The sequence below is a fragment of the Centroberyx gerrardi genome, chromosome 2 (genome assembly GCF_048128805.1).
Source record: "Centroberyx gerrardi isolate f3 chromosome 2, fCenGer3.hap1.cur.20231027, whole genome shotgun sequence".
Taxonomy (NCBI): Eukaryota; Metazoa; Chordata; class Actinopteri; order Beryciformes; family Berycidae; genus Centroberyx; species Centroberyx gerrardi.
Window position 1 is genome coordinate 21594946 of NC_135998.1, and position 10092 is coordinate 21605037.

Genomic DNA, 10092 nt, shown 5'->3' on the forward strand with positions numbered 1-10092 from the left:
CTTCAATGTAGTAATTTGCTCTTATTTAAATACATTTTTATATAAATGCACTGACACCGTGACACAGGTTCCTTGTCCTTGGTTTAAAGGAGTGAAGTGTCAGATGACTGACTGAAATCAGCAGCTCGACCTGACCTTATTAATGATATTCTAGTAGGCCTATGTCTTTCATAGGCGTAATCGGCGGGGGGGATGGGGGTTGCGTGTTTGATACCTCTAGCATTTTGCCTAGTCATAATGTAAAAAAAGATATCTTAAATTAGCATTTTGCCTAGTCATAATGTAAAAAAAGATATCTTAAATTAGCATTTTGACTAGTCATAATGTAAAAAAAGATATCTTACATTAGCATTTTGACTAGTCATAATGACAAAAAAGATATTTGAAATTAGCATTTTGCCTAGTCATAATGTAAAAAAAGATATCTTAAATTAGCATTTTGACTAGTCATAATGTAATAATAGATATCTTACATTAGCATTTTGACTAGTCATAATGTCAAAAAAGATATTTGAAATTAGCATTTTGACTAGTCATAATGACAAAAAAGATATTTGAAATTAGCATTTTGACTAGTCATAATGTAATGAGAGATATCTTAAATTAGCATTTCGACTGGTCATAATTAGAGATATCTTAAACTGCTACTTTAAAATATTTCAGATATCTGTAATTCGAACTACTGGAACTGCCACTACTAGGCCTATGCTGCTGCAGCATTGGTAGTAGCAGCAGCAGCAGAGACCGCCGATTTTTGCTGATGTGAAAGCCAAATCACTTGTTAGCTGTAACACCCCCCCTGCTTGCTCCAAACTGTTGTTTTTTATGTGTGGCCCTTTATTGAAGCAAGGGGATGTGAAGAAAAGGCTAACAAACTAATTATCGTGATACGGAAGCGAACGCTAGCTAAATAATTATTTTGTAAACGCAGTTTGCATCTAGGTTAATGCAGTGACTGGTTGGCTATATATTAGCTGGTAAGCTATGTATTGAATGGGAGGGATGAATGGTTAGGGGGTAAGCCTAGCCCCGTGTTCCATTAAAACCTGTGCGGATAAAATCTTTGGCACTTTGACAAGGTTTCCAAACCGAAATTTGCCAATATGATAAGCTTTCTGAAATCCTTGAACCCTTTTCTGTTACACGAGTAAAACATATTGTGTGGAAATATTTGCAATAAAGTATAAAATCGGGGCTAACGCTTTACAGCTCACAGGGAAGAGGCGTAGTAGAGTAGCAGCCATGTTTCAGACATTCATATGAAAACAATTGGGATAAGCCACACAAAAGTGAGATAAAATGTGACAGTGTGACAGTGAAGGTGTGACAGTGACAATGTGAAAGTGTGACAGTGACAGTGTGACAGTGTGACAGTGTGGCAGTGACACTGTGACAGTGACAGTGTGACAGTGTGACAGTGACAGTGGCAGTGACAGTGTGAAAGTGTGACAGGGTGACAGTGTGACTGTGACAGTGACAGTGTGACAGTGTGAAAGTGTGACAGCGTGACAGTGTGACAGCGTGACAGTGTGACTGTGACAGTGACAGTGTGACAGTGTGACAGTGTGACAGTGACAGTGTGACAGCGTGACAGTGTGACTGTGACAGTGACAGTGTGACAGTGTGACAGTGTGACAGTGACAGTGTGACAGCGTGACAGTGACAGTGACAGTATGACAGTGGCAGTGACAGTGTGAAAGTGTGACAGTGTGGCAGTGACAGTGTGACAGTGGCAGTGACAGTGTGACAGTGATAGTGTGACAGCGTGACAGTGACAGTGTGACAGTGGCAGTGACAGTGTGAAAGTGTGACAGTGTGGCAGTGACAGTGTGGCAGCGTGACAGTGACAGTGACAGTATGACAGTGGCAGTGACAGTGTGAAAGTGTGACAGTGTGGCAGTGACAGTGTGGCAGTGACAGTGTGACAGCGTGACAGTGTGGCAGTGACAGTGTGACAGTGGCAGTGACAGTGTGACAGTGATAGTGTGACAGCGTGACAGTGACAGTATGACAGTGGCAGTGACAGTGTGAAAGTGTGACAGTGTGGCAGTGACAGTGTGGCAGTGACAGTGTGACAGCGTGACAGTGTGGCAGTGACAGTGTGACAGTGGCAGTGACAGTGTGACAGTGATAGTGTGACAGCGTGGCAGTGACAGTGTGGCAGCGTGACAGTGACAGTGACAGTATGACAGTGGCAGTGACAGTGTGAAAGTGTGACAGTGTGGCAGTGACAGTGTGGCAGTGACAGTGTGACAGCGTGACAGTGACAGTGTGACAGTGTGACAGTGGCAGTGACAGTGTGAAAGTGTGACAGTGTGACAGCGTGACAGTGACAGTGTGACAGCGTGACAGTGACAGTGTGACAGTGGCAGTGACAGTGTGACAGTGATAGTGTGACAGCGTGACAGTGACAGTGTGACAGTGTGACAGTGGCAGTGACAGTGTGAAAGTGTGACAGTGAAAGTGTGACAGTGTGACAGTGGCAGTGTGACAGTGACAGTGTGACAGTGTGACAGTGTGACAGTGACAGCGTGACAGTGTGACAGTGACAGTGTGAAAGTGTGACAGTGAAAGTGTGACAGTGTGACAGTGGCAGTCTGACAGTGACAGTGTGACAGTGACAGTGTGAAAGTGTGACAGTGAAAGTGTGACAGTGTGACAGTGGCAGTGTGACAGTGACAGTGTGACAGTGACAGTGTGAAAGTGTGACAGTGAAAGTGTGACAGCGTGACAGTGTGACAGTGACAGTGTGAAAGTGTGACAGTGAAAGTGTGACAGCGTGACAGTGACAGTGACAGTGTGTGTAGGGAATGTCCTCCCATGGGGGTAATATTTATGTAAGGAATAAGAGTCTTTTCACATAGCGGCCCTGATTATGAAGAGTTATAACTTTTCATAGGGTGGCACAAATGAGATAAGATAAATATTCCTACACTGTCTAAAAATCAGTCTCATATCAGTCTCATAAAGTTAACCATCAATCGGCGTTGGTGATACAGGACATTCACTATCGAAACCACATATGTCATCAATCACCAAGCATGCCAATCATATCCCAACCTCATCCCAAACTGGACTCTGCCTTGTGTTAGAACCTCTGAACCCAGTGAGCGGGCATCAAACTAAGCAGCAAAATTAAAGTTGTAAAATAAAAGCCCTCAAACTGCAAGGGACGATCAAAGTAGCATTAGAACCCAGCTGGAAAAATAATCCGCTCACTCCATGTCTGTACATGGGATCATTGCTATCATGGTGTTATCCACTGTCTGATGTTCTAGCCAGGTCTGCAGCAAAGAAAAAGAATAGAATAAAAAAAGCTTTGAAAGGAAAACTTTAAAAACACGAGATCTGGTCCCATGTCATTGTAATGGGCATGGTCAGCATTCACAGACCTGAAATACTTGCATCTTGACTTGCAATTATGAAGACTTACAGTAAGCCCTGACTTGGACTTGCCTTGATTGACTTGAGACTTGACTTGGACTTGCCTTGATTGACTTGAGACTTGACTTAGACTTGCACCAAAAGGTTTAAAAACAGCTCTGCTGTCTAATAACTGGACCATAAACACCTGTAACCACACACTAATGGTGACTGCTGTTTGAATAGATGCATCATTTCAATAACATTTAGCACACACAACACACACACACACACACACACACACACACACACACACACACACACACACACACACACACACACACACAATGTTATGGTATCTGTGGGGTGGGGTGGGAAAAATAATCTCTGTTGAATAATTTGAATTGTATCAGTCTCAAGTTCTCATTAATTATCTTCTGGATTATATTGTAATGTGCTTTACATTAGCTTGCTCTCATGTGACTTGATAGATGTGAAAATGTAAGTTAATGGAGCATTACAGATCCACAATACAAGGCTAGTGGTCTTTAAACAAGAGAATGTAATATATGTGCAGTCATGCACCTTTCATGTAGGATAGTTGATTGTGTGGATCTTTACTCCATTGTTAAGATTTATGTAGTTACCCTTTTTTCCAAGTAGACACATTACACTGTAAAAGAAAAAATATATGACTAATAGAGAAAAGGATGGTATTAAAAAACTGTTTTAATTGTGTTCAAAACTTAGGCCTACATATATCAATAGTTTGTCACTTAGCATTTTCTTTTTTGGTGAAGGTGATTTAGTCTATCTTTTACTGTATTCAAGAAACATTTACATTTGTTCTGCTCATTTGTCAGATTTGACCGTATATGAAGCTTGTTTTCACATAACAGACTTCATGAGACAGTGTGAGGTTTAATGTTTGAACATGGTGACCATGGGAAATTATTTAGCTCTAGGCTAATCCTACTATCTGTTAGGTACTGTAGCTGTTGGAGGGAGTGAAAAAACAATTTCCCCTTTAGGAATCAATATCATCAGAAAACAAAATAATCTTCTGTTCTGTTCTCTTCCCCTGTCTTCTCTTGCCACTAAACCTTCTGTTTGAGCTATGTTAGATATGAGACACAATTAGAAATAAATTTATAAATCTTGTGGAAAAAAATCTCAATAAGCACCTTGTATCTTCACTGACCTTCATTATGAGTTGGCATTTCCAAACTGATACATATAAATCTTGCATAAACCTGGTGTCCGTCTGTGTTGTATTAAACTTTACGTTTCAGTCACTGTATGTATTTGCTCCTCAACTGAACAGGCGGAGTTGCTGTCAAACTCAGTTAGCTTTTGCTTCTGATTGACTGTGAGTCCTGATGCTCCACTCCACTGTTACTATGGGCAACAAAGTGAATCTGATCAAAGCAGACAACCAATAAAACCCAATTCATATGATTTACAAGCAGCAATGAGGTTACACAACCTGTAATACAATCAAAGTCATACAGTTATGGTTTCAAAAATACATTTTAGAATTCCAGTTGAAGAATTTGAGTTGTGCGATACAATAAAACTGGATATGATATAATATGACATGTACTGCATATTATATGATATGATGATATGAAATACAATAGGCTATGATATGATAATTTTATTATAATTTATTCTCTTTGCTAGGCCAGTATCAGATACATTAACATGTCATGCAATTAATCAGTAAAGACATTCAAAGAAAGAAAATCAAATTCACACTACACTGAAACCATAATAGTGATGGCCCATGAGGTGGTTACACCGCAATGAACAAATCACCTTTGACAGAAGGATTAGTAGAGTCCCAGACATGGGAGATAAATGGAAGACACAACTGGGCAGATACGTAAATGCGCAGGGTAAATTCCATACTCAGCTGAGTCACACAACAAATTGCTCTTCTTTGGAAGTATATTCTCCTATAAGTCAAACACAACATCTTCAGGTTTTACTCCCTGCTCTTCCCTGCTTATAATGACCTCAGCTGTGTTGCCTATGTATCTGTTGCTCCTGAGTTTGACTACATAGCAATAATAATCCATTGCAACATTCCTTCATTTACTAATGTGAAAAGTGCATAGAAAGACTAAAAGAAAGGTTAAATCAGCTACAGTATGGCACAGTCTGCTAACACAGCCAGAAAGCAAGTTAACTTTAGCTACCTAACGTGCAAGTAAAGTTAGTTTATTTTATTTTCTTAGACGAGCATGAGGAGCCCATTCACCTTTAATATTTTTATTATTTAGTCAGCTGGAAATCAGAGAGGAAGACACAGGAGAGAAAGTTACTTTTAACGTTTGTGGGTTATCTGACTTACAACTGGTGGGACTATAGGTCATTGTTGGAGGCTGATTGTGAAGACTGGTAACACTTCTCTACTAGTTCTGATTTTTTTCTTTCACAGAAATGTATGACCTGTGTAGTGTGAGGTTCCAAGAGGAATTTCTGTTGACTTTCCCTAAGGATATAGGCAAATATATTTAACAAAGGTTTTTCACAAAGATCTCTGCCCCCTCGGCAACAGCCAGACAGACTTTAAGAAAGTCTGTCTGGCTCAAGGAAGAAAACTTAAGGAATTGGTTACTCATAGTGAGATCACAGCATTTGTCAGCACTATAGACTACATATAACTTTGATTTTTAGTCTTTCTCTATATACTGCATATCCCTTCTCTCTCTATATCTCATCTTTTTCACTTTTTCTGAGGAACTGTTTTGGAACTGTATTGTCTAATTGTCTATTATTTATTATAAAATGTTTTTATTGTTGTTTCTGTAACAACGAGTTACAGAAATAACAATAAAAACAGAAATAACAATAAATAAAGACTATACACCTTATCTCAGTGGTCTAATCTGGACACATAAAGCTCCAATAAAAAAAAAAAACGTTAATATGATGCACACAAACATACAGTTTGTACTGTATTCACTGTACTGTCTACAAATCGACCTTCCTGTTTGTATTATTGTACCAGAGAATGATGGGACACTCAAGGGAGCGATGACACTTTGGAGAGGTTTTGGGGAACGGTGGCTGTATTCACTGATATTCATAAACTGCTTGAGATCGGGGCCTTGATCCCCTGGCTAATAATCAACACAATGTCCCAGTTGTCAATTACAATGTTGAATGAAGAATATAGATGCCTGTGGATGCGACATTCACACTGCATTGCAGATTGTATGCAACAAAGTGGAATATATCATGTAGAGTTTCCCAACCTGGAAAATGCAAAACATGACGTAAAATATCCAATACCTTCAGCTTTTTATTAGGGCTACCAATTGTAAATTAGAAGAACATTGTTATCAGTCTAACAATAAAATATTCTCTATTCCAAAGGTAACTAATTGCTGCTCTAAAGATAACCAATTACTGCAAACAGATTTATGGTGCATGAACTCTGACCTTTTTGCTTCCCCCCATGAATGGTGATGTAGCTTTGATCGTCAGGCAGTTAGAACTAATGAAGAGGAAGAACCAGCAAGCATGGACTCAGTATCTCTCCTGGGAGCTGCAAGAACTTTACTGAGCTGTCAGAGGCCTGATCCCCAGATCCTCCGACCCAAGATTTAGACCGATCCAGTTCATCTGAGGTTGGTATTCTGAATTGTTTCAAGTATAGGTAAGGGAAAATAGAAATCTCACCATGCTCACATTGTATATGTGTTTTTTTTATGGTAATGGCAGGAGTAATGGCAGTAGTCCATCATTGATACAATTCACATTGATGTAGTTGATTTCATTTGTCAGAGTGAAAAATAAAACTGAAATAAAGACTATTTTGCCATCTTCCAACTCAGTGTTCTCTTTAATGATACATGCAGCATGGAGAGAAGTGCACAGCAGAAGTACTGATACAGTCCTCTGAAAGCGAGTTACTCTAACAAAGCTTATATGGACAAGGCCAAACATCTCTAGACAAAGCCTATCAGTTACAAGATAAATATCTTATCCTATAGCTATTTGGCCCGCTGGTTACTCCTCACCTGCAGGATCAGCTGCTGCTCCTGGCTCCTCCCATTAACAGTGCAGGAGAAAGTGCAAAGCAATGGTAAAATTTAGAGGAGGTAGAAATTTACAAGAGTATCCCCAAATTGTCTAAGTATGATTGTCAACCAGCTAAGTGTGTGAAGCCAAGCTAACTTAACTGCAATAATGGCTAATATCAGGCAGACGTTTTTATTTATTTTCTGTGGTCATGACCTACTGCTCCCTGCTCTGCTTCCTGCTCTTTCTAATGGCAGTAGAAAAAAAAAGTGACAATGTTGCAAATTGGACTATTCCTATATGCTCACTTAATATGTAACCTTTGACCCATATTTACACCTTAAGTGCCTAAAACTCAAGAATACTGAATCTGCTTCACCGTTATAAGATTAAACTCTAAAGTAACATCTTGTGTGTTTCTCACAGAACTGTGAGCCTGGAATGTGCAAAATGCCCAAATCTCATAGAAAACACTGACAAAATAATAACTTGTTGGCTCATTTCCATATGAAGACAGGTGATTACTCTATTAGAAAGTAGCAACAAGCGCATAGTAATCACGTCACACGAGTGAGCTGCTCTGCAGAGTGTGTTATGGTAAACTTCAGACAGCGTCATGGCTAAAAGTTGAATTTGCGGTCCTTTATATGTCCGCTGTGTGGACTATTTTGGAAAATTAGACAAGCATGATTTTTTTTTTGTGAACGTGTTAGCATAGGCCTATTCTATACTTCTATTAGGTCTCTGCTGGGACAATAACATCTAACTTCATATTTGCATAGATGACTACGAAACAGAGATGATTGTGGTAGTAGTGGTGTAGTAGTGTGGACCTGTAAGTCCCACAGTTAAATATGTGGGCAATTGCGCATGTTATGTTGAGTGTCCAGAAATAATTGGTAATAACATGAGAACTGGTTGAAGTGAAGGGCTGTAAGCCACATCACTGTGGGCATTTTAAAACCAGCGTGGTCCAGCTGAGTGTGCACATTTAGGTCGACTTCTAGCTGCATGGCATGACCATGACATGTTTTATTGCTGTCAATTCATTATTCGCTGACATTGTTTCCTACATTCAAAATCGATATCCTATGAAAGTATTTGTATTGAATATTGATGCATAACTACTTGAGCCAGAATTTGTCTGGAAAATGGTTGAAGCCATTGCAGTTTCCTTCATGTGTTTATGTATGATTAGGATGTCTCATAGTAGCCTATGTGAGCATTTTTATGTTGTGCACAGCGCAGTTATATCTTTAGTCTACTACTTGAAGGGCAGGTTTGTAAAAACCCATCGGTTTGGACAAAATGAGCATTAGCCTATGTAACGTATGGAATAATCAAATATTGTTATAGGTCCCCAGTAGTCGGAGCTGTAAGGTCATATAGTCGGTCATTTAGTAATGTTTAGGCTGTTAGGTCTACAGTAAGCTATATGGCTGCACTGAGCACCACCGTGCCTCCAATGCGCTTGTTGTCTGGATATGTTCCGGAACCTTTTCCCTCCACACCGACTCGCGGGAACACCGACCCCTTGGTGTTCCGGGACCTCATCATTTACAAATTAAGCACTGTGCCACTCTCTTGTCCTGAGTTTAAAGTTAAAGCTGGTATGTAGCGGTAGACAAGGTGAATCTATTTTAAAACATGACAAAGCTGGTATACTTTTGTATAGGATCTCTTCATGCATGCGCGCATTGAAAGCCACAAAAATAGCACAGAACATGCCTGCTCTTTGCACCCTGCGCTTTTCATGTGGTCTCAGCAGGCGGGCGACGCACGCGCAAAAATTCCTGTAATCCAGCACACCAAAACTGCACAGCACTGCTTGATCGTTCATGACACGCCCCCTAATGCACCTCTGCTCCCACTTAGGCCCAGTCAGGTACATGGGCAGTCATCAAAATACCAAACGGTGCAAGTGAGAAAAAAAAACATTGTGCACCGACAAAAATGACACTTTACCAGCGAGAAGCCCCATCATCTGCCACGCACCATCATAAAACTAGATCCCAAAGAGGTGAGATGTCGGGACTGAATTTGAGAAGGAGACCGTCCTTCAGCTGGAGGACCAGGTTCAAGCCCCATCAGCAAGCATCCACTCTACCAGCTGTAGCTGACCTGCAGTCTGGCCTCCCTATGGATTGGGCAAGCACAAAAAGAGTTCTCCTATGGGGAACAATAAAGTATCTCAATAATAAAAATAATAATAGACTTTTGATGACATTTGATATTGTATCATTCTGGTTTTAAATACAATATGTATATAAGAATATATATAAATATTCTTGGTTTTTGTAATGATGTGTCAATAAGCTGCTTCTTTTCTTAGTAGACCTTAAACTGAAACTGTCTTATTTCTAAAGGCTCTTTGTCTTTTGGAATCACAGTCCCTCCTCCTCTCCACCAGGATCAGAGTATTGTCTCAAGCAGTGCGGGTCCTTTGTAGCTCCTACATTGTTGCTTTCAGACTACTGCTTTTCTTCCTGGCAAATACTGATTTGTACAAACAGGAATCATTGTAACATATTGTCCTTGCTCGCTCTTTCTTTTCTCATTTCTTTCTATCAATCTTCGCCTTCCTTGCTTTCAAACAATTTTCACTTCATGTGCAGAACTATGCCACCTTTGTTCTCTTTCTGATGCCTCTTTCATCTTTCATTTCATTGTATGTTTTTTACTCATGGATAGTTATAG

General features: G+C 40.0%; 1 protein-coding gene across 1 annotated transcript in view; it reads right to left on the minus strand.

Moving 5' to 3' along the window:
• The window catches only part of gng10 (guanine nucleotide binding protein (G protein), gamma 10), a 115320-nt gene that overhangs the window by 31844 nt on the left and 73384 nt on the right, over positions 1–10092 (minus strand). The gene's annotated exons all lie outside the window — the stretch shown is intronic.